The 26,753-nt window shown below is 39.1% G+C and overlaps 1 long non-coding RNA gene across 2 annotated transcripts; it reads left to right on the top strand.

Annotated features, from left to right (window-relative positions):
• The first annotated feature begins 1,573 nt into the window (after positions 1-1,573).
• Positions 1,574-25,307, top strand: LOC132042217 (uncharacterized). Of its 2 annotated transcripts, none has more exons than XR_009411390.1 (3): positions 1,574-1,923; positions 2,294-2,358; positions 25,001-25,307. It is a non-coding gene; the product is annotated as an uncharacterized LOC132042217 (long non-coding RNA). The 2 variants fall into 2 exon arrangements; XR_009411389.1 differs by lacking the exons at positions 1,574-1,923; positions 2,294-2,358 and adding exons at positions 21,842-22,209; positions 22,562-22,626.
• Positions 25,308-26,753: the final 1,446 nt, after the last annotated feature.

Consider the following 26,753-nt stretch of genomic DNA (forward strand, 5'->3'; position numbering starts at 1 on the left):
TGTCCTAATTGTCAGCAAGTGAAAATTGAACACCAAAAGCCCGGTAGATTGTTGCAAGCTATGAAAATTTTGACTTGGAAATGGGAAGTGATAAATATGGATTTCATCGCAGGCTTACCTCGTTCTAAGCACAAATATGATTTTATATGGGTAATTATGGATAGACTCACGAAGTCAGCTCATTTCTTATCAGTCAGAACTACATACGCAGCTGAAGATTATGCAAAGCTTTATGTCAAAGAGATAGTGCGACTCCATGGTGTCCTAGTATCTAATATCTCCGATAGAGGGACACAGTTTACAGCCAATTTCTGAAAATTGTTTCAAGAAGGTTTGGGACTCAGTTGAGTCTTAGTACAGCATTTCATCCACAGACTAATGGGCAAGCTGAGAGTACCATCAAAACTCTAGAGGATATGCTACGGGAATGTGTGTTGGAGTTTGGAGATAGTTGGGATGATCACCTACTGCTGATTGAATTTGCTTATAACAACAGTTATCATTCCAGTATCCAGATGGCCCCGTATGAGGCTTTATGGGTGCAAGTGCAGATAGCTAATTGGGTGGTTCGAAATAGGAGAAACTAAACTGATAGGGCCAGACTTGGTCCAGCAAGCTATAGAGAAGATCAAGCTCATACAGGATTGATTATTAACAGCTCAGAGTCATCAGAAATCCTATGCAGATAATCGTCGAAGAGATTTAGAGTTCCAAGTGAAAGATTGGGAATTCTTGAAAGTGTCACCACTGAAGGGGGTCATGAGATTTGGAAAACAGGGCAAGCTTAGTCCTCGGTATATTGGGCGCCTTATGAGGTTGTACGCAAGGGAGGCCAAGTGGCTTATGAACTAGACCTACCTTCGAATTTGAAGTCAGTCCATCCGGTTTTCCATGTATTGATGCTTCGTAAGTGCATTGGAAATCCTTCCAAAATTGTACCAATAGATGATGTCCAAGTCACTGTTGACACCCAATTTTGGCCCTCCTTTTTCGTCTAATTAATTTCACTATGCTTCTTAGTCCTGAAAATTCCCCAAACAAGTTAGGAATATTTTCACTAATTATTACGCTATTTTGCGAGATATATTTCTCTAAAATTAAGAACATTTTTATTGTTTATTAAAAGTTACCAAACATCATATTCTATAATTAAAAAATTACTAAACATCATACTTTATAATTAAAATGGCTCGAAAATAATGTTGATATTTTTATATCAATATTGGTGTTGACATTTTTCCTTTAAATCCTACTTATTACCGTATTAATCATCTTTTACTCTATTTTTTTAAAAATAAATAAGTATATTAAATTACTTGTATTGTAATTTATATAGGTGTATATTTTTGGGAATTAATTAGGAAAAGGAAGCATATTTTAATTAATTGATAGAAGTAAAAAGGGATTAGAGAAATAATCATCTACCTAAAGATATTGGGCCATCTCCCTTTAAACCAAATCAGCAGCCTAAAATATCCCCAGCCCAAAATCCCCGACCAGGCCCAATCATCTATAACACTAAATCCCTAAAACTAAACTTCATACCCTAACAGCCCTAACCGAACGACCCCTACACTCCTCTTTAACCAAGCGTAACCCTAACCAGCCCCTAGCCAAAATCGCCATCACTTCCATCACGTCGCCTCACCACCACAACACCTGTCGGACTACCAGATAAAGAACAAACATCACCTCCGTTGACAACCCCAGTCCCTTTCCCCCATTTTCTTCAAGTGACAGAGCTTCGAACAGCTCGTCCAAGTCGAATCAGCCCCCAAATCGAAAAGCACGCGAACATCGTTGGGATTTTAGGCTGTTCTTCAAACAATCCATAGGGTAAAGGCTCATTTCAATCCGTTGGAGCCTAAAACCATGAAGAAACCAGAATATTCGGACCTCTAGCCTTCAAATTGCTTTGAAAAGGTGATAATCCGTCACTTTTTTGTTCATCATTTCAGTTTTCAAAATTTCAGAATTTCCCCCCTTTTAATTCGAAATTCAAAGGCAAAATCCCTTGGAAGAAGCTGTTGAAACCCCCTCAGCGTTTGCCTATAAATACGGCCTTCCTGGGCTGTTTTAGATAGGTTTTTTGAAGGTTGAAAATTCCCTTTGAAATAGGCTGAGAACTGGAGAGAAAACTTTTATTTACTTTAAAGTTGAATTGCAAAATCCTTTTCTTTTCAATAAGACTTCGTAACAAAAAACCCAAAGTTCTTTCTATGTTCTTAGAAAATCATGTTTTAACTCTAAATTTTGTTGGCTGTATAATTTTGGTTGTTCTTGGCTAAGCAAGGATTTCTTTAAGCGGGTTCGGAGACTCGACGACGACACTAGCCTCAGTTCGCTGTCCCAAAGAAGGTAATTACACTCGTCTTTCTAGCTCTTCATTTTAGCTTACAGAATTAAGTGTAGTCCCTTGATTATTTTAGTCGTCCATTCCTAGTTCTGCCTATGTGAATCAGTTCGTTTGCTATAAGCTAATAGTGATTCTCGTCTCCATTTTATTTTTCAGTTTAGAAGTAGAGATGTAGTCATTTCGTTGTTCTTATCGTTTATTCAAGTTTGCTCATTTGAATCTGTTTATTCTTTGTTTGCTACGAATCAGCATAAAATAGTTGATACAAGCTGTTAACGTTTAAAGAGAACATTTATGAACTCACCAAGCATGTGAATAGTCGTATTGATCGTTACTTTCCCGTTCCGTCATTTTTATTACGTAATAGGTTAATGAGGGTGAAATCCCTCATGAACAATCACTGTTTCATGAAAAGATGAATTTTATTATGGAGGCGATTAGCCGGGTTGTTGGTATTCAGATTCCATCGGTCTTGAAAGATTGTCTTATCGTAATATTATAAAAAATATACATGCAATGGTTTGAACGTAAGTGTGGATAAATCTGTTGTCTATATAACTATTTTTCCTATTTCTTTTTTTTTTTATGTGTTCAACATGATGTTTAAAAGTAACATTCCTTCATCCCAAATGGGTTAAAACAAGGCTTTAGGTAATTTAAAGAGCATGCCCTTTATGTTTTGTGGAAAAAATAGTGAAAGAGTGGAACTTGGTGTATCTCTCCTATTAGGTCAACTTCTCTGTTGATTTTTGCTTAAGGCATTCACGTCACTTCTTGAACTTTAAAACAAGTTAGAGTCTTCTCTATTAAGTAGTCGTTGATAAGATTTTTAGGCAACTGAAACATAGGAAAAAATGAAACATTTCTTTCAAAAATTATTTGTTCTTGACAGCATGTTTCAAGGTATCTGAAAATGCCTTAACGTAAAGAGATATTTTAGAGAGCTATTTTTAGAATTAAACGCATACTTTCTAGGAAATAAAGTTGATTCTCTTATAAAAACTTTGCTCCACTGCACAGGCCCAAATGGTTTTAATAAACACAAGGTCAAATCATTTTCTTTGAGAATTATTAATATTGTGAGCAGGCTAATTTACAAATTCAATACGAAAACTCTATATTAGTGTTCAAGTATAGTGGCCCAAGCTATTTTACGAGAGCTACAAGGTACATACTCTATTTTTTATATACATATATGTACTATCTTATTTTATTTTATTTTTACTAAATCATCCAATCATCTTTACACTATGAGTGTACTTATATATATATGTCACGGTACTTATACATATTATTATATTTTCCATGGCTATTTCTAAAAGTATACCTCTTTATACTATTTTTACATACGATAAACATACTCAATGTATATATTCTCATAAAAAAATATGTATTTTCATACTCTACATTATATATACTGCCCTTATATATAATAACCATATTTATACCTAATCTTCAAAAAATACACATGTACTCTTTTTGTAAATAATATACATCCCTAGTACATATAATTTTACAACTCGTGTTAATTACTTTCCTTTACAATGAGTATGCCTACATACTATTATTTTTTAAACACATACCATACATATACTACCTTATTTCCATTAATTCCCTTGGTCGTCTTTACATTATATGCATCTATATAGTACTATCATGTCTTCAATAACTATTTTTTAGTTACCCATGATATACATATCACATATATACATTATTTTCTTATAAAAAAAATATATATCTTCTTATTCTATATTATACATACTAGTCTTATATAAAATAAATGTCATACATATTTTTCTCACGAATGCATTAGCATTAACTACTTCCTTTATAAATATGCATTTACTCACATAGTTATAATTACTTCAAAACCCCCTTTTCTATACAAATAGTTTTGAGAGAGTAGTTTCTTTCCTTCAATTCTTTAAATAGGTAATAATAAATAATTAAATAATCCCCCTCTAGTGTTAGGATAGGCTTTGAGGGATGCTTAACACCTTCCCCTCGGGGTAAATAAAACCCTTACCTAGAATCTCACAGGTTTCAAAGACTAAAAAATGGAGCTTACATTTTACAAATGGTTTCCTAATATTTCCTAAAATTAGGTGGCGAGTCTGAAAATTTGCAAAAATTAGGTGGCGAGTCTGAAAATTTGCAAAACCAGAGGAAATATAGTTTTAAGTTGTGAACTAGTTTTAATCCGTTAAAAATAGGGCATAAAAGTATGGCTACTCTGCTGGGGACCTCCCCTAGGTTTTAACTTTAGTAGACTTAGTTTAAGAAGTAGATACTTGAGGGATGTTTGCTTATTTATTTATATTTGTTATTACCTGCTATTTATGAATTGCTATATTTGAAAGGACGCAAGCCAAAGCCAAACTTGCGTTCCTTATTTGTTTGAAAACACTACGTGTTACTGCTTTCCTTACACTGTCATCACACTTCCTATCGAGTCTTGGTCGTACACATACACACAATGTACACGCGAGTTGTGCTTTGCGCTTCTCCGAATTTCTTTCAAATTCTTTAGTTTCAGAGGTCGGTATATGAGTCTAACTCCGAGCCACCTCGCAGTTGTCCGGTCCCACTCTCAAAATCTAGGAAAAATAATCTACTCTTAGAAAGTTTTAGGTCATGCTGCATACACCCTAGGCAGGACAATCCAAGGTATTGTCGCTGCAATTAGGTAGCCTCCATTTTGTCAACAGGTTCTGAACCTAACGACATGATCTTTTGGTGTCAAAATGATAAATTGATCCAAGCACTAAACTGTAATAGATTCGGTACAATAGGCTTACCCTACCTCTCCTTTCTTTCAGATGGAAATTAACTAGAATAACCCTAACATCCACATGGTCTCTAGAGCCCCCCATAACCTGAAAAACTGGTGGTCCAATGTCAAGGTTGCACAAGAAAATGAAATCAAGAGACATTTGGGATCTCTGACAGCATTGTTGAATATTCGGGCTAACAAAGTGCTCACTAAGTTGTTGATCGAATTCTGGGACCCTACTACCGTGATGTTCAAGTTCAAGGATTTCGAAATCATGCCTACTCTGGAGGAAATCAGTAGTTTCACGGACTTGTCCTTTGAAGGGAAAAGACCAATGCTGCCATCAATCATGTCTGGCAATAGGTTTCTACACACTTTGGGTTTGGATGTTTTGCCCGCCCTAAGAAAGGTGGAGAATGGGTGGGTAGGCTTGGACTATCTTTTTCAGAGATTTGGACGCCGAGAGAGTTACAATAAGTATCTGGAGGAGTTCACTTGTACTAGAGAAAAGTGGCAGAGAGCTCGCCCTATGGCCTTTACACTTGCTTTCCCGGGGATCATGATTTTTCCGAAAAGAAAGGGCCGTATTAATATCAACTTGATGCCTGTGGTCCTCACCATGTTCGCAGGTCCCGAGAGACTAACAATGGTACCAATGCTTCTGGCAAAAATGTTCAGGGCTTTGTCTGCTTGCTCGAGAGGGCACGATTTCTTTGGGGGATGCAATTTATTACTAGAAATTTGGGCCAGGGAGCACTTTTATCAGAGGTGTCACGACCCGACTAGGGGGCCATGATGGGTACCCAGAGTTGACTACCGAGCACCACTTATTACGCTAGTCATCATACTCATCCTGGACACATATAATCTTGAAGGCAACACATGCATATACACAAGCCCTTACGGCTGCAAAAATGATATACAAGAATATACATTGACGTATCCATAAGAATCAACTACCCACGCATCCGTATCTACGAGCCTCTACTACAATACTTTGTCATAAGGATGGGACAAGACCCCGTCGTGCCCAAATATATACACAAAAGAATATGACCATAAGTAGCACCTCCAGAGTAGTGGAGTTCTCCTGTGAATCCGCTGATAAGCTCCTACATGTCTGCACCGTCTCTCGGTCTACCTGTAGGCATAAACACAGCGTCCAAAAAGGAAAGGGCGTCAGTACGAAAAATGTACTGAGTATGTAAGGCATGAGTAATACTACCATAATAAAGAAATAACGAAACATGAGGCGAAGATATAACCTGCTTAGCTTTAAAGGTAAACACATGGTATGCATATCAAATATACCAACATCGTTAACCCGCGTCCAGGTAACTGTCACACGCCGCCCACTAGTGGTGTCATGCCCGGCCCTCTAGGCACGGTGTAATCATAACCCACCCGCCTTCGCGGTGTCATGCCGGGCCCTCTAGGCTCGGTGTAATCATAAGCCGCCCACCTTCGCGGTGTCATGCCCGGCCATCTAGGCTCGGTGTAATCTCATCATCATATACTTATCATAAAGCATGCATTAGAAATCAATTAAATACTACAACTCTATTGGGGTGACGTAAGGGCGAGGACCCCCGATTCCATTAGGGCATAGTCATGATCATCATGCCTCACCTTGAAGGAACTAGCATTTTAAGGTGGATCTAACAACAATGAATAACATCAAGGAATCATTAGCTTTATAAGAATATCTTATCATAAGCTTTGGAATCTCTAGAATTAAACTCATCATCGTCATTGTCATATTCATAATGCATTTCTTATCTTTGTTTCATGAAAAGCTCTTATTAATCATAGACTCATAGTTTCCGGAATGTAAGAAAGTCATGGAAAGATAAAGAAGTCATATTGTAAGGATCATGCCTTAGAAAAAGAAGGGACTAGCCTTACATACCTTTTCGCCTTTCTAACTTGCCGACTAAACGCTTCCTTCCAAGTTCGTAATTCTACATTCAAGGGAATTCGTGCTAAGGTTAGGTAATCGATAACATGCTTAAGCTTAAACTAAAGTTAATGAAAATTAAGCAGCATCTCCTTTGTTTCTACAACTTTCCCTACATCACATAACAACTCCCAAACATCAATAACAACATTCATAATACCATATTCAATAACTTCGGCAAGTTCGACACTATTCAATTCTCAAAATTCCTTCTCAAGGTCATCCATAACCATGGCCATAATACAACACCACATTCATTCTCATATAATGCTTCTCCACTATTCTTAATACCATTTATAACAAGATTATACTCATAACATCTCAAGAATTATGGTTCATGTCAACTATTATTCAAGAACACCATTATTTCACATTTGAGCTCCATATTCTACCTTCTTCCATAATCTAAGTCTTTCAACCCTTCAATATTCTAAATAACATGAAATGATCATAAAACTCACCTTTTATTGTGTAGGAATGGGTTTTGGATAGAAATGCTTCGCTTGAAGAAAACCCTAGTTCCTCTTCCAAAGAAATTCTTGCTTCTAGCAACCCCAACGAGATTCCTTGCACTTGATTTCCTTGGATTAATGATGTTGATCCTTGAGTTGCCTTGGATTTATGCTAGTGAAATATGTAGAACCTTCTAGAGGTCTTGAGAGAAGTGGAGAAGTGGAGAGAATGAAAAATTAGAAGTGGGAACATGTATTTATACTTGGAAATTATTCAGCCCGTCGGGACTTAAACGAACCGTTATGCGGTTTGTATAAGTGTCCGTATTTCACCATCAGGGAAAACATCTTTTCTGTTGGGTTATATGGACGCTTATACGGACCGTATAAGTGGTCGTATAACTCCACTTTTCTGAAATTATTTCCGTCGTTTCGTTTGATCTCCAATCCTTATTGAACCTTCTTAGCACTTGTTTAACACTTCATTAACAACTTAAGGAGTGTTATAACTTTCCCTCAATACATCATTAGATCAACATTAGCTCGGTACTTGCAACCCCTTTCAAAACTCGACTTATACTTAACATTCTTCAACGAACTTTCTTTCTCTTGCTTCAAACATCTTTGGAATCTTAATTAGAACCGTTAAGTAACCTTTCTTACTTGCAGGGACATTGTATTCGTCTCACCCTGTGTCAGTCTATCCACCACATGACGACATGAAATTTTCTGAGGTGTAACAAGAGGGCACCAATCAATAACTATACAGAAGGTGTCCTCAATAGAATCTAGAGCCACGAGCAGAGACTAAGATTTTGGATCGCACCAGTGGGGTAGGAAGAATGGCGTGGTTATCTGACTCATCTCACAGGAGACGTCATCCAGTGGCGGTTCTCTTGGAAGAGCATTCTTTGAGAAAGAACCACGACTATTTTATCGAGTTAATTGGATTGGAAGGAATTCAACCATATGCTCCACTTAAGGTTCTACGACAGTTCAGCATAAATCAAGACATCCCTTTGTGGTCTTTCATGGCATTAGCGGAAAATAATTATGACGGTAAAATACCTCTTGCAAGGATAAGGGGGTTGCAGGAAGGTTGGATAAATGTGATCCGTTCACCCATCGTTACGGAGTAATGGTGTACTCCGAGTACTATGCATGGTATGATTAGAGAAGGCCTCGAGCACACCGGCAGAGAAGGGCTTCCGGGATCGATATACATACATTATGAAAGGGTGTTTCAAGTTTCACATGAAGTATTACCCCACATGTATCTTACTACTCCCATATACCAACAAGTGATTCCAGGCTATGTTGATAACATGATACCTCCAGTTGATGATGACAACATGGAGGTAGACCTAGAGAATTGGGAAGCAATCGAGGTAAACTCATCGGAAGAAGAACTCATCAGAAGAAGAACTCAGAAGAAGAAGAAGAAGAAGAAGAAGAAGAAGAAGAAGAAGAAGAAGAAGAAGAAGAAGAAGAAGAAGAAGAAGAAGAAGAAGAAGAAGAAGACGAAGAAGACGAAGAAGAGGAAGAAGAGGAAGAAGAGGAAGAAGAAGAGGAAGAAGAAGAAGAAGAAGAAGAGGAAGAAGAAGAAGAAGAAGAAGAAGAAGAAGAAGAAGAAGAAGAAGAAGAAGAAGAAGAACCAGTAGAGGGGTCTCCAGAGTATGACCCAGGGTCGCACTATGATCCAGCATATGATGGGGACGACATGGACCCGACATGGCCCTAAACTATTTTTTTCTCCTTTTTCTTTACAGTCGTAAGAGCGCCGTATGGCCCAATCCCTTTGTATGCCCTCGTGGTCACCCCTTGCAAGTTTATTTCAGGCTTCCATCAGCCTATCCTTTTGGCTAAATGAAAGTTAAGTTTATTTCGAATCCGAAATGTGTTAAAACTTGGATCAATTTATTATTATTGTTTGAACCGTAGGCTTACCTCTAGTAAAAAGAGGTCCCACAATTAGGGAACGCTCGTTTGCACGTCAACTTGACGTAATTACTTGATTAAACATGTTGCTCTACTCTTTCTAAAGCTTCCCAGACTAACCTTTTTGTTTTCCAATTGTCTTTATTTTGGTTTTATCCCCCAAACAGAGGTTGATTTGTGTTGATCTTCAAACTGGCCGAATCACACTACAATTTGAGGTCTAAGGGAAAAATGACTATCACCAACAAAGTCAGCCCAACTGCATATATATACACAACATGCGGAAGAACAGTGCAAGCCAGCTAGGCTGCTACATATACTGTACACAAAAGAATGGAAGCCGACAAGGCTACATCGTCTGACTACTACATACAACTGTCTATAGACCTCTACTAGAATAAAAGTTGTAGAAAGGACGGGACAGGGCCCCGTCATACCCATATGCATACACATCTCAAAAAGGGCATACCAAACCGATCGTAGCTCGGGATCAAATGGAGCGTACCGACCAATGCTAGATCTAGAGGTCCTACCGAGCTAGGCCACCCTATCCGTCTCCCCGCATCGCGGGCATGAACGCAACCCCCGAGCAACGGGGAGTCAAGACGGATAATGTACCGAGTATGTAAGGCATAAGAACAACATATATACATAAGAATCATGGATAAGATCTGAACTCATAACTGAAATGACTGACTGCATGTACTTGTATGAACTAGTATTTGCCTAAATCTGCATAATTCTGCGTAACTGACAATGCCTCTGTCGGCACATAATTGCATGCTCATACCTATCAATGGTGGTCATTCATCTATATGAGTGCGTATATAACGCCTTATGTACGTGCGTATATAATGCCTGTAAGCCTCTATGGCATCTCGTCATATCATATTGGCTCCTCTGTGGCCATAATCAATATCATCATCATAGTAGTAATGCGTATATAATGCCTATATCTCTTCTTATACGTTACATATATCTAATATTCGCGTATATAATCGATATGTGCGTATATAACGCCTTCTAGTCACGGGTCAATGTACATAAATATATAATGAATGTAATGCATGACTAAGCTGTATGCACAGAACTGGCTACATAAGATTGGACCCATGAATAGAAGGATTACTCATAAATGGGGTATATGAACATCAAAGACTGAAGTACTTCTAACGCTTCTAAGAGTAGAGCAATATGCAAGCTCGCTTACTCACTTGTTGGATCATATCATAGGATCATGCCAAAAGAAGAAAGGAATGACCTTAACATACCTTGGAGTATCTCCAATCGCCTAACCTCTACCTCTTAAACTTGTAAATCTACAATTAAGGTAATATAGGGCTTAATTAGGCTATTTACTTCGCTTACTAACCATCCTCAAATGCGTATAAAGCTCAACGAACTATAGACAATAATTTCCTTTGTAAGCTTACCACTCTCCAACTTCTCATTCGATCCCACATCAACTACAATACTCACATCAATAATGACAACACACACACACACACACACACACACACACACATACACACACACACACACACACACACACATATATATATATATATCAAAATATACGTAAACCCGTTTCCAATCATCTCTTAAAATAACCCTATATCACTACATTGCCCTTCATCAACTTAACACTTCCACAATTACCTTCTCTTCACTTAACATCACTAAAACTCTTGATAACCAACTTAAATATAAGGGTAGAAACCTTTACATACCTTGAGAGGTCAAGAATCCCAAGAATCACTTCAACTTCAACTCCCTAAACTCCACAACTTGAAGAAACCCTAGAAGCAACCTTCTTCTTCACCATCTCGGGTTTACGGGGTTCGGGTCTTGTCAAATCTTCACTAATATGATGGAAAATATTGGGAGAGAATATCTTAGGGTTTTTCTAATTTTGGAAGGAGGAAAATATGAAATAGGGTCGTGAACCACCTATTTATACTTGGAAGCCAAAAAGGCTACAGTGGTCCGGTTCGATGAGTGGGTCGACGCCCCGTCGACAGGTCGACAGTCCGTCGACTTGCTCCTCGACCTGCACCTGCAGATGCAAGGTTGCGGGATCCTGTCGACGCCACACATCGACGGTCCGTCTAACATGTCGATGACCCGTCGATGATGACTGGTGTCCTGCAGATTTTTTGATTCAGTTCAGATCACGTCGATTCGATTCGTTCAACTTCTAACTCTATAAATTGCCAGGAATATCTGCTGGTACCCTCGTGCATGGGGTAAGACATTTTCTACCTCCAAACTCGGGCTCGGGTCTCTATTCCAAGGGTATAGCCGACTAGGAAACCATAGGTTCTACTACTACGAACACGAGGGGTGTAACAGGAAATGAGGAGCATGCGAGTCACCCAGGGAAGTGAGAGTCTGGATTACGATGATCTGTGTATACACCTGGATGTTGGCATGCCGGTAGGGTACAAACCTCCCAAGTTTGATATTTTCGACGGGACAGGTGATCCTCATGCACATTTGAGGGCCTACTGCGACAAGTTAGTAGGAGTGGGAAGGAACGAGAAATTTAGGATGAAGTTGTTTATCAGAAGTTTGTCAGGAGAGGCGCTCACTTGGTATACTCGCCAAGATTCTCGCAAGTGGAGCGACTGGCAGGATATAGCTGGGGATTTTATGACTTGCTTCAGATTCAACACTGAGATCACACCAGACAGGTTTTCTTTGGGCAACATACAAAAAAAGGTGACTGAATCATTCTAGGATTACGCAAGGCGTTAGAGAATTGAGGCTGCCCGAGTTCTGCCCCCATTGGACGAAAGCAAACTCAGCAAGTATTTCATTCGAGCTCAGAAAGGCATCTACTTTGAAAGGATGATGGGATCGATGGGCCAAAATTTTGCCGATTTGGTCAAAATGGGAGACTTTTTGGAAGAAGGAATCAAGTCCGAAAAGATTCAATCAATTGTTGCGCTGCAAGCCGCAAGCAAAGCTATACAATGAGGTTCCATCAGCGGAATTAAGAAGAAGAAGGAGGGCGTATCTAATATCACACCTTAGTACCGGCGAGGAGAGTCGTCTCGCCCATACCCTACAAAGCCCCAAATCTTTGCTCATGCCCCTTATGTCTTGTACCCAGTTTATAACGCCCAACTGCATTACAACCCACCACGAGCCCCCACTTACCAAAACCCTCCAAGACCTTACACCTCTATCCAAGCACCCGTTCACCAAAATAGACCAACATATGCCCCAAGACCTCACCCAACTCCCGAATTCAGAAATACCCGAACCTACACTCCTATAGCCTAGCCTTTAGCCCAGTTATTTGAAAGGTTGAGGACAACAGGATTGTTTCAACCAATCGAAGGATGAATCCCTGACCTAATTCCTCTAAACTTTGATGGGAACAAACATTGCGCATATCATTCAGGAATTCAGGGACATGACACCGAGGAATGCTTTGGTTTGAAAAATCAGGTTGAAGCTTTAATCAAGAGTGAAGCAATTCAATGCACTGTAGCGTCCCCAAATGTGAACAACAACCCGCTACCAAATCATGGAAATCGGGCGGTTAATATGATATCATTTGATGAGGAATATGACTTGGAGGGAACCATTGTGCCCGTTGGAAACACAGAGGCATTTATCGCAACATCCCCAACTGCTCCAATCATCACGGTACAGTTGAGAGCGCCTATAACTGTTCAGACATACCAACCAAGATCCGTGGTGACCACTATTATCGCAAGAAAGCACGATTATGATTCTACGGCAGTCCCATGGGACTATCAATCGAAAGGGAAGGCTAAGGTGATGGAAACTGCAGTCGCCCATGGAATGATAAGGTCAGAAAGATGTTATGTCCTGGAGGATCTAAACATAGGAAGTTCAGGAAAAGAGCACAATCAAAAAAGAAACATTACTAATGCTAAGGCAGCAGAATTCTGGAAGAATATGCAAACCAAAGATTATTCAGTCGAGGAACAGTTGAAGAAGACACCTGCCCAAATATCGATCATGTCTTTGTTGATGAGTTCTGAAGCCCACAGGAACGCTTTAGTTAAGGTGTTGAGTGGAATAAGCATATCGAATGAGACGACGAGTGAAACGCCGGCCACAACAATCGGGGCAGACGGTTGAAGTAAACAAGATTTCTTTCCGCGATGATGAGCTTCCACCAGAAGGAACAGAACACAACAAAGCACTTCACATCACTGTGAGGTATGGAGATAAGTTTGTATCCAGGGTACTTGTTGATGGAGGTTCCGGGTGTAACATTTTCCCTCTCAACACCTTGAGAAATTTGAAGATGGACACGAGAGAAATGAAAGAAAGCCGTATGAAGGTTCGAGCTTTTGATAGGACACAAAGGGGTATCATTGGAGAAATATGTCTACATTTGTAGATCGGGCCCGTGGAGTTCCTAGTCCTTTTCCAAGTGATGGACATATCGTCAACTTACAACTTGTTGTTAGGAAGGCCACGGATCCACATGGCTGGAGCCGTTCCTTCCACTTTGCATCAGTGTTTGAAATTCGAATGGGGTTGGGAGAAAATCGTAGTTCAGGGGGAACTCAGTCACCCCATCTATTCTGAACACTCTAGCTCGGTCATTGAGGAAATGGGAGAATTAGATGGAGCTACCTTTCATGCTATGGAAATCATGCAAGCTATAAAAATAGGTGAGATGGTAGGATCTAATGAAATGAAGATGTCGAGCGCAGAAAAGATGGTAGCGTCAGAGATGTTGAAGTACGGCTACCAGCCAAAGTCTGGGTTAGGCCTAAAATTTGATGGCATAACTGAACCACTCCAACTGAAGTAGCAAAAGGGTACTTTTGGGCTCGGGCATGATCTTATGTTTGGAGAAACTAGCGATGTCAAGAGAATCTTTGTGCCAGAGCAAGTTCCTGTCCAGGGTTAGATGATTATGCCAGAGGTCGATGAAGATATCATAGAAGGAATGGAGAATCTGTTCGTGACAATGATCGAGGAGTGTTGTGGGGAGACTGATGCAGATGCCGAGACACCGACTATTCATGATGCCGAACTAGGAGAGATCTTGCAGAATTGGACCGTCAGCCCATCCTTGGTTCGCCGGGAGTCTTGGTAGTGTGGAATTGTAGTTTGTTTTCAAAATAGCATGATCAATTGAGGCTTGAATCATGCCTGTGCTCTTTTGTAATCCGCCTCTTTCTTTAAAAGCATTGAATGCTTCTTTAATGAAAATGCATTTTTATTTTTCTATTAAAATATCACATCTTACTTATACTCGCTTTTCTTTTTGAGCACTCAAACTAGTAAAAACATCCATTCTATGATTATGACATGAAACGAAACCGTTGAGCAAAGTACAAATAGCGAACAAGATTACGAGGAATACGACGAAAACATGATGCCTGAGAACCTTCCATAAGAGATCGAGCAACTCGAGAATCAAAAGAAACCAAACTTGGATAAAACTGAGATAGTTAACTTAGGAGACGACGAAACAATGAAGGAAACTCGGATCAGCATACACTTAGAAGCTGAACGGAAGCAAGAATTGATGGAATTGCTTAAGCAGTTTAATGACGTGTGTGCTTGGTCCTACGACGACATGCCTGGGTTGAGCACTGACATCGTCTCTCATAGGCTACCAACTGATCCCACCCGCTCGCCGATCAAGCAAAAGCCAAGGAAGTTCAAGCCCGATTTGAGTTTAACGATCAAAGAGGAAGTCACTAAGCAGATTGAAGCAAATGTCATAAGGGTTACAAACTACCCTTCCTGGTTGGCCAACATTGTGCCCGTTCCAAACAAGGACGGAAAAATCAGGATATGTGTGGATTATCGGGATCTCGACAAAGCTAGTCCTAAGGATGACTTTCCCCTTCCGAACATCCACATACTCATCGATAACTGTGCAAAACATGAGTTGCAATCATTTGTCGATTGCTTTGCAGGATATCATCAAATTTTGATGCATGAGGATGATGCAGAAAAGACGGCGCTTACCACCCCATGGGGAGTGTACTGCTACCGAGTAATCCCATTTGGCCTCAAGAACGGTGGTGCAATCTACATGAGGGCCATGACTACTTTGTTCCATGATATGATTCATAAGGAGATCGTAGTCTACGTGGTCGATGTCATTATCAAATCTTGAAGGAGTTCAGATCATTTTACTGACCTAAGGAAGTTCTTTGAAGGATTGCAGAGGTACAACTTGAAGTTGAATCCAGCAAAATATGCATTTGGAGTTCCTGCTGGAAAATTATTGGGATTCATTGTTAGCAGAAAAGGTATAGAGCTGGACCCTTCAAAAATCAAGGCAATCCAAGACTTGCCTCCCCCGAAGAGCAAGAAAGACGTAATAAGTTTCCTCGGAAGGCTCAATTACATTAGTCGATTCATCGCACAGTCGACGGTGATTTGTGAACCCATATTTAAGCTGTTGAAGAAAGATGTTGCCACAGAATGGACAGAAGAGTGTCAGAAGGCCTTCGATAGAATCAAGGAGTACTTGTCCAGTCCACCCGTATTGGTCCCGCCAGAACCGGGAAAACCTCTATTGCTATACTTGTCCTTATTGGATGGTTCGTTCGGATGTGTGTTGGGACAATACGATGAGACGGGAAAAAAAGAGCAAGCCATTTACTATCTAAGTAATAAATTCACACCGTACGAGGCAAGGTACACTTTGTTGGAACGCACATGATGTGCTTTGACTTGGATCGCACAAAAGTTGAGGCACTGCCTATCCGCGTACACCACGTACTTGATCTCAAGGATGGATCCACTCAAATACATTTTTCAGAAGCTGATGCCTACCGGGAAATTAGCAAAATGGCAGATCTTGTTAAGTGAGTTTGATATCGTGTACATAACTCAGAAGGCCATCAAGGGACAAGCATTGGCGGATCACTTTACAGAGAACCCCGTAGACAATGAATACAAGCCGCTTACAACCTATTTTCCTGATGAGGAAGTACTGTTCGCAGGGGAAGATATTTCAGAGCCTTATTCAGGATGGAGGATGTTCTTTGATAGAGCGTCAAATTTCAAAGGAGTTGGAATTGGAACAGTTTTGGTTTCCGAGATAGGTCAGCACTACCCTATCTCAGCAAAGATCAGATTTCCCTGCACGAACAATATGGCGAAATATGAAGCTTGCATCCTCGGGCATAGGATGGCGGTTGATATGAACATCAAAGAACTTTTGGTAGTAGGCGATTCTAACCTATTAGTTCATCAGGTACTAGGAGAATGGACCACCAAGAATGTCAAAATTCTCCCATACTTACATTGCGTGAAGGAGTTATGCAAGCAGTTCACAGAGATTGACTTCAAGCATGTCCCTCGAATCCAAAATGAGTTTGTTGATACCCTTGCGACATTGTCATCAATGATCCAACATCCGAACAAGAATTACATCGACCCTATCAAGGTAGAAATACACGACCAGCAAGAATATTTTATTCATGTCGATGAGGAATTGGATGGCCAACCATGGTACTACGACATTAAGAAGTTGCTCGAGACGAGAGAATATCCAGAAAATGCTACTAACAAACAGAAGCGGACCTTGAGGAGAATGGAAAATCACTTCTTCCTTAATGGAGAAATCCTATATAGGAGGACTTTAGATCTAGGATTGCTAAGATGTGTGGATGCCGCAGAGGCGACAAGGTTGTTAGAAGAAGTACACACAGGAACATGTGGACCCCACATGAATGGATTCACTTTGGGAAAGAAGATTCTGCGAGCGGGATACTTTTGGATGACTATAGAAAGTGACAGCATTCGCTATGTACAAAAGTGCCATCAATTTCAGGTTCACGGAGATTTCATTAGAGTTCCCCCAAATAAGCTCAATGTAATGGGCTCCCCTTGGCCGTTCGCAGCTTGGGGCATGGATGTGGTTGGACCTATCGAACCCCCTGCATCAAATGGACATCTCTTCATCTTAGTAGCCATCGATTATTTCACTAAATGGGTCAAAGCTTCAACGTACAAGGCAGTAACAAAGAAGGTGGTAGCAAATTTTGTTCGCAACAATATAGTCTGCCGATTTGGGATTCCAGAGTCAATTATCGCGTATAATGCCAATATCAGCAGCGATCTTATGAAAGAGACTTGTGAAAAGTTTAGGATTGCCCACCGAAATTCCACAGCTTATCGACCACAGATGAATGGAGCAGTCGAGGCAGCAAATAAGAACAACAAAAAGATCTTGAGGAAGATAACAGATAGTCACATGCAATGGCATGAAAAGTTACCATATGCTTTGATTGGTTACCGTACCACTGCTAGAACATCCACAGGAGCAACTCCCTACATGTTGGTCTATGGTTCAGAAGCTGTGATACCCGCAGAAGTAGAGATACCTTCTCTAAGGATTATCCAAGATGTTGGTTTGGACGATGCAGAATGGATACGTAGTAGACACGAACAGTTGATGCTCATTGATGAGAAAAGGATGGACGCTGTCTGTCACGGTCAGCTTTATCAGAACAGGATGTCCAAGGCATTTAACAAGAGAGTAAGACCTAGGAAATTCGAACCAGGGTAGTTGGTTTTAAAGCGAATATTTCCTCATCAGGACGAAGCTAAAGGGAAATTCGCACCAAATTGGCAAGGTCCATACGTGGTTCATCGAGTGCTATCAGGAGGAGCATTGATTTTGGCAGAAATGGATGGTAAAGTGAGCACGAAGCCCATCAACTCAGACTCGATCAAGAAGTACTACATCTGAAGACATCCAAGCTAGCTTTTTCTTTTCCGTTGTAATTTGCATTTCTATTGTAACAGAACTACGCTGACCTGACTTCCCACGGTGGGATACGTAGGCAACCCACATCGGGTCCGGTCTCTTGTAATAGAAAACCCCAAAAACATTATCTTCATGTAACTGGAACTACAATTCGACCTGATTTTCCTCGGTGGGATACGTAGGCAATCCCCACCGGATTCGGTCCCTTTATTAATCTTCTTTTCTATTGTAATTGAACTACGTTATGACCTGATTCCATTTGGATACGTAGGCAGCCTGAGTCAGGCTCGGTCATTGCATTATTTTACCCCTTTATTGTAATTGAACTACGTTACGACCTGATTCCATTTGGATACGTAGGCAGCCTGAGTCAGGCTCGGTCACATCATATTACATATCATTTTCTTTTCATTTGTACCCCCCGAACTACGTACAGACCTAATTCCTATTTGGGATACGTGGGGAACCTAAAAAGGTTCGGTCAATACCCTTAGGAAACCTTTTATTTGTAATGTAACTATAGATTAAGGATCGGTCTTATCGTCAAACATATCGCGGCACTTGGTTTGAATATGAAGAAGTGTCATCAGAAGAACAGACTATGCAAAGACACCATTTGGATACAGGTATCAGAATGGAGAAGCTCAATGCGTTTCAGAACATGTCATAATCTAAAATATGATAGAGTTTTATTGCATTTATACGTAGTATATAAACATGCATATCTGATTTCTAAAAACCATTTTTTTTTCTTTTTTCAAAATGCATTTATGTACATTTCCACCTACCAAGTCTCTGGACAGTGATCCTACAACCGAAGAAGCTCAAAGGATTTAAGTGACAAGGCTAGGGCCACGACAGACACAAATCAACACCCCCTCCCAAACTAAGAATTTTTCTTTGAGTACAGGATTGACAGGAATTAGGACGAGATGACATCGAAACGAGCTTCCAGTGGAGGCGTCACAAGATCCATCACTACATCATGAGCCAAAATAACCTTCTCCTATTTTATTTTGTTATCTTGGCTTATTCATCTCTGAACGTTTCGTTTATATTTACAGGTATCTCCAGGAGCAGAGTAAAGGTCGATTATTCGAGGGGCCTCCGTAGCAGCTTTGTTACTTAATAATAACTCCGCCAATCAGAGATCTACCTTCTAACTACGTTAAATAACTCCGCCAACCGGAGATACAATCTAACAGTGACTAACTCCACCAATCGGAGATCTACAATCTAATTGCGATTAACTCCGCCAATCGGAGATACAATCTAACTGCGACTAACTCCGCCAATCGGAGATACGATCTAACTGCGACTAACTCCGCCAATCGAAGATATGATCTAATTGCGACTAACTCCTCCGATCAGAGATGCTATCTAATGCGTCAACTAACTTCGCTAATCGAGGATACTGTCTAACAACGTCAATTACCCCACCAATCGGGGACCGCCGTCTAACTTCGCCAATGACTCCGCCAATCGGAGATTTTTACTTTACATTACAATTGCTCCGCTAGCCGGAAGCCTTTACATTACAGTTGCTCCGCCAGCCGGAAGCCTTTACATTACAGTTGCTCCGCTAGCCGGAAGCTTTTACATTACAAATGCTCCGCAACCGGAAGCTCTACATTACAGTTGCTCCGCCAGTCGGAAGCTTTACATTACAGTTGCTCCGCCAGCCAGAAGCCTTTTTATTACAGTTGCTCCGCCAGCCGGAAGCTTTACATTACAGTTGCTCCGTCAGCTAGAAGCCCCTACGTTACAGTTGCTCCGCCAACCGGAAGCCCCTACATTGCTAGCGGTTCCGCTCCGCCGATTTTAAGCTTTACATTTCAGTCGCTCCGCAAATCGGTGCTTTCAATTCTAGTTTGTCTACAATCCTTTCCTTTGTTTCCTTATGTTATTATTACATTACAACTTTGAACTGCACAGGTATCTTTACATCTTTTGCATGTCAACACAATACAACGTGGAACTATCTCTGACACAGCGAACTGAGGCACCCCGCTTGATGAGGATATCAAACTCACAAGCTAGAGTCAATGAATCCGCTCTCCGATTTAGCTCGCCAATCAGTTTTTCTTCCAATTTTAAAAAAAATAAGCTACTTCTTCTGAGAATCTACATTCTAGAGACTCAGTCAAATTCTTTCGCATCCTAAAGTCGTCATAATGCGATACTGGGACAATTCTAAGGGTCAGTCCTCTACGACGGACTGATATGATCCTATGACAGCACATAGATGCATTCGTGTAGAGTCTCGATTATGAGTGTGTTGCGGCCGCCAAATTTATAATTAGGAGGCTGCAAAAGTACATCCCGTCTTCAGAAAGATCTTTCATCAGCAATCTTCTCCCTCCAAACTTGACTACATCTTCCTAACAACACCTAGTGTCACCATAAGTCGACACTGGGAAAAAATTTTGAGTATCCCTCAAAAATTTTTATCTTCTCGTTTTCTTTAGAACCCATCTGAATTAATTCCCGTCCTCTTCAATATGTAAGGGACTCAGAGTCAAGTCAGTCGTATTCCATCCTAGCCATTTTCGCTCATGTTGAAACCACTACCCTTTCCATCTCCGAACCCCCGTGTTACCATAACTACAACACTGGGACAAATTTTTGAGGACCACTCAAAAATTTTCAACAACTCAACCTTCCAAATCTCCAACAAAACTACCATTCCCTGTCCATAACAAGAAAGCCAGTGTCCTCATAATTCAGACACTGGGGCAAAATTTTGAGGACCTCTCAAAATTTTACTGTCTCCTTGTTCGAACTACATCGACCTAATTCTCCTATGACCCGAGATATGTAGGCTACTCAGGAACCAGAGTTCGGTCAAATTCATAAACTCACCTCGCGATTCCCCAAAGAACTACTCTTTTCACTTGTACTCTTTCCGAACCCAATCTGATTTACTCATCGGGACAAAATTGAATTTATGTCAATGTATTCGTCCAAAGACTCTTTCATCATCCTTGGTCGAAGAGGGACAAGCTGTTGACACCAAATTTTGGCCCTCCTTTTTCGTTTAATTAATTTCACTATGCTTCTTAGTCCTGAAAATTCCCGAAACAAGTTAGGAATATTTTCACTAATTATTACGCTTTATTACGCTATTTTGCGAGATATATTTCTCTAAAAATAAGATATATTTCTCTAAAATTAAGAACATTTTTATTGTTTCTTAAAAGTTACCAAACATCATATTCTATAATTAAAAAATTACTAAACATCATACTTTATAATTAAAATGACTCAAAAATAATGTAGATATTTTTATATCAATATTGGTGTTGACATTTTTCCTTTAAATCCTACTTATTACCATATTAATCATCTTTTACTCTATTTTTTTTTAAAACTGAATACGTATATTAAATTACTTGTATTGTAATTTATACAGGTGTATATTTTTGGGAATTAATTAGGATAAAGAAGCATATTTTAATTAATTGATAAAAGTAAAAAGGGATTAGGAAATAATCATCTACCTAAAGATATTGGGCCATCTCCCTTTAAACCAAATCAGCAGCCTAAAATATCCCCAGCCCAAAATCCCCGACCCGGCCTAATCATCTATAACACTAAATCCCTAAAACTAAACTTCATACCCTAACAGCCCTAACCAAACGACCCCTACACTCCTCTTCAACCAAGCGTAACCCTAACCAGCCCCTAGCCAAAATTGTCGTCACTTCCATCACGTCGCCTCACCACCACCACACCCGTCGGACCACCGGATAAAGAACAAACATCACCTCCGCTATCAACCCCAGTCCCTTTCTCCCATTTTCTCCAAGTGATAGAGCTTCGAACAGCTCGTCCAAGTCGAATCAGCCCCCCAGATCGAAAAGCACGCGAATATCTTTGGGATTTTAGGCCGTTCTTCCAACAATCCATAGGGTAAAGGCTCGTTTCAATCTGTTGGAGCCTAAAACCATGAAGAAACCACTAGATTCGGACCTCTAGCCTTCAAATCGCTCTGAAATGGTGAAAATCCGTCACTGTTTTTTTCATCATTACATTTTTCGAAATTGCAGAATTTTCCCCCTTTTAATTCGAAATTCAAAGGCAAAATCCCCTAGAAAAAGCTGTTGAAACCCCCTCAGCGTTTGCCTATAAATACGAGATAGGTTTTTTGAAGGCTGAAAATTCCCTTTGAAATAGGCTGAGAACTGGAGAGAAAACTTTTATTTACTTTAAAGTTGAATTGCAAAATCCTTTTCTTTTTCATAAGCCTTCGTAACTAAAAAATCCATAGTTCTTTCTATGTTCTTAGAAAATCATGCATTAACTCTAAATTTTTTGGCTGTATAATTTTGGTTGTTCTTGGCTAAGCAAGGATTGCTTTAAGCGGGTTCGGAGACTAGACAACGACACTAGCCTCAGTTCGCTGTCCCAAAGAAGGTAATTACACTCGTCTTTCTAGCGCTTCATTTTAGCTTACAGAATTAAGTGTAGTCCCTTGATTATTTTAGCCGTTCGTTCCTAGTTCTGCCTATGTGAATCAGTTCGTTTGCTACAAGCTAGTAGTGATTCTCGTCTCCATTTTATTTTTTAGTTTAGAAGTAGAGATGTAGTCGTTTCGTTGTTCTTATCGTTTATTCGAGTTTGCTCATTTGAATCTTTTTATTCTTTGTTTGCTATGAATCAGCATAAAATAGTTGATACAAGTTGTTAACGTTTAAAGAGAACATTTATGAACTCACCAAGCATGTGAATAGTCGTATTGATCGTTACTTTCCCGTTGCGTCATTTTTATTACGTAACAGGTTAATGAGGGTGAAATCCCTCATGAACAATCACTGTTTCATGAAAAGATGAATTTTATTGTTGAGGCGTTTAATCGAGTTGTTGGTATTCAGATTCCATCGGTCTTGAAAGACTGTCTTATCGTAATATTATAAAAAATCATACATGCAATGGTTTGAACGTAAGTGTGGATAAATCTGTTGTCTATATAACTATTTTTCCTATTTCTTTTTTTTTTTATGCGTTCAACATGATGTTTAAAAGTAACATTCCTTCATCCCAAATGGGTTAAAACAAGGCTTAAGATAATTTAAAGAGCATGCCCTTTATGTTTTGTGGAAAAAATAGTGAAAGAGTGGAACTTGGTGTATCTCTCCTATTAGGTCAACTTCTCTGTTGATTTTTGCTTAAGGCATTCACGTCACTTCTTGAACTTTAAAACAAGTTAGAGTCTTCTCTATTAAGTAGTCGTTGATAAGATTTTTAGGCAACTGAAACGTAGGAAAAAATGAAACATTTGTTTCAAAAATTATTTGTTCTTGACAGCATGTTTGTGTATCTGAAAATGCCTTAACGTAAAGAGATATTTTAGAGAGCTATTTTTAGAATTAAACGCATACTTTCTAGGAAATAAAGCTGATTCTCTTATAAAAACTTTGTTCCACTGCACAGGCCCAAATGGTTTTAAAAAACACAAGGTCAAATCATTTTCTTTGGGAATTATTAATATTGTGAGCAGGCTAATTTGCAAGTTCAATACGAAAACTCTATATTAGGGTTCAAGTATAGTGGCCCAAGCTATTTTACGAGAGCTACAAGGTACATACTCTATTTTTTATATACATATATATACTATCTTATTTTATTTTATTTTTATTAAATCAGCCAATCATCTTTACACTATGCGTGTAGTTATATATATATATATATATATATATATATGTCACGGTACTTATACGTATTATTATATTTTCCTTGGCTATTTCTAAAAGTATACCTCTTTACACTATTTTTACATATGATATCTCATAAAAAAAATATGTATTTTCTCATAAAAAAATTATGTATTTTCATACTCTACATTATATATACTGCCCTTATATACAATAACCATATTTATACCTAATCTTCAAAAAATACACATGTACTCTTTTTGTAAACAATATACATCCCTAGTACATATAATTTTACAACTCGTATTAATTACTTTCCTTTACAATGAGTATGCCTACATACTATTATTTTTTAAACACGTACCATACTTATACTACCTTATTTCCATTAATTCCCTTGGTCGTCTTTACATTATATGCATATATATAGTACTATCATGTCATCAATAACTATTTGTTTAGTTACCCATGATATACATATCACATATATACGTTATTTTCTTATAAAAAAAAATATATATCTTCTTATTCTATATTATACATACTAGTCTTATATAAAATAAATGTCATACATATTTTTCTCACGCATACATCAGCATTAACTACTTCCTTTATAAATATGCATTTACTCACATAGTTATAATTACTTCAAAACTCTCTTTTCTATACAAATAGTTTTGAGAGAGTAGTTTCTTTCCCTCAATTCTTTAAATAGTTAATAATAAATAATTAAATAATCCCCCTCTAGTATTAATTAAGCTAAGTTTAAAGACTGTCTTCGGATAGGCTCTGGGAGATGCTTAACACCTTCCCATCGGGGTAAATAAAACCCTTACCTAGAATCTCACAGGTTTCAAAGACTAAAAAATGGAGTTTACATTTTACAAATGGTTTCCTAATATTTCCTAAAATTAGGTGGCGACTCTAAAAATTTGCAAAACCAGAGGAAATATAGTTTTAAGTTGTGAACTAATTTTAATCCGTTAAATATAAGGCATAACAGCATGGCGACTCTGCTGGGGACTTAGTTTAAGAAGTAGATACTTGAGGGATGTTTGTTTATTTATTTATATTTGTTATTACCTACTATTTATGAATTGCTACATTGCTATATTTGAAAGGACGCATGCCTGCAGGTGGACAGGGAGATAGACTTGATCCTTAAGCTGCATATCCAGAGATTGCCTAGAGGAGCTCCATTTGATCCGGAGCTGCAGCTGTTGGTACTATTCTTTTATGTATATACATATGGGCATGGCGGGGCCCTGTCCCGCCTATATGATGATGTTTCATACTCTTCTTAGAGGCTCGTAGACAGTTGTGTATAGCTAGATGTCCCTTAGCCTTATCGGCTCGTATTTTGTATATCATTTTATTAGCCTTGTTGGCTTGCATATATATATGTGTACGGGCATAGTTGAGGATGTATAAGTAAAAGTTCCTTGCCCGATAATATTTGTGTTATTGATGCACATGAATTGCGAGTTAGCCATGCGGCTCACCTAGATATGATTGTGGAAGTAAGATGAGAGGTGCCCGGTGGGTTAGCTCCGGTTGCTCGTCATGGCCCTCCGATTGGGTCGTGACATGTATGCACGGTGAGGTACCATGTAGAGCAAAGCTATTGTAGATAAAACCAACAGCAACACAAGCAAAATCCAGTGCATGTAAGACTGAGTACATGGAAATGATACAGGATCATCCCTTTAAAATTCAATTAAGTTTGTCTAGTGATAGCAATAAATGATAAGTATCTACAAGACTCATATTGTAAATGCAAGCCCAGGAAAGATGGAGAGGATGTAAAGAAAGACAAACATGCTCCTCTAACAGAATGCTAGCAACAAAATAATATGGTTCAACACTCAATATTCAAATTTTCAAACTTCTTTTAAATCCCTATTTTATGCCTGACTTAAACACATTGTGCACTTAAACTTCTTACTTAATCTCAACAAATTATTCATTAATATATCTCTGATTCCAGTTCTGTGCTTTTGAGATCATATGATCACCATGTGGTCTTATGCAGCAAGCATGCCCTTATAGACCATGGAAGTGCCATGGTGCCCTTTATGTGGAGGGAAGGTGTTATGAATCAAGCAGGTACTTGGTTCTCCCTTAACCCTCTCTCCAGAGCATCTTTTAAAAAAAGACTCATCCAGGTCATGTGGCTTTGGCTTACTCTAAGTCCCTAGTGATCATAAGAACTCTGTTTTTAAGCTGTTTGTAACTAAATGTTCAAACAAGTGCAAACGCAAGGGTTTACGAGCAGGCAGGATCATTTTAGCACAGGTAAGGATCATTTTCATCACTAAGACCTAATTGAGTTCCCATAGAGACACAGAATGAGTCACAGTGGCATCACATTATTCCTTAGATCATTTTAGTTCCACAAGGCCATCACAGACTGTTTTAAGAATTCAACAGGCCAAACTATATCATAAATCTTATTCCACTAAATCACAAAGGTATATATCAACTAAATAGTCATGTAATGATAACTAAACATACAAACAGTATTCTCAGAGGTGCAAGCAAGCAGAAATAACTAAATGATGACACTGCATCCACATCAATAGACTATCAGAATTCAGATCAAGGAATCAAGTAATTCAAGCATGGATATAGCATATAGGTTTTCATTTTTTCAACACTGAAATACTTCTTACACATAGGCATTTAACAAACAGGCATTATTTGAGATTAACCCTAATTAGTTTAGCTTGAGAACCTCCCTATCTTCCTGTTTTAACTCTATTTGATTTCATAGGGACCTTATGCTAATGCACTAACCAGATTACATCAGGACCAATCTTTTAATTCATTTCAAAGGGGATCCATCAGACTTAGGCACATTTAGACAAGTCTACACTCACTTAAATCAAT

This window comes from Lycium ferocissimum, unplaced genomic scaffold (assembly GCF_029784015.1).
Source record: "Lycium ferocissimum isolate CSIRO_LF1 unplaced genomic scaffold, AGI_CSIRO_Lferr_CH_V1 ctg1413, whole genome shotgun sequence".
NCBI classification, from domain to species: Eukaryota; Viridiplantae; Streptophyta; class Magnoliopsida; order Solanales; family Solanaceae; genus Lycium; species Lycium ferocissimum.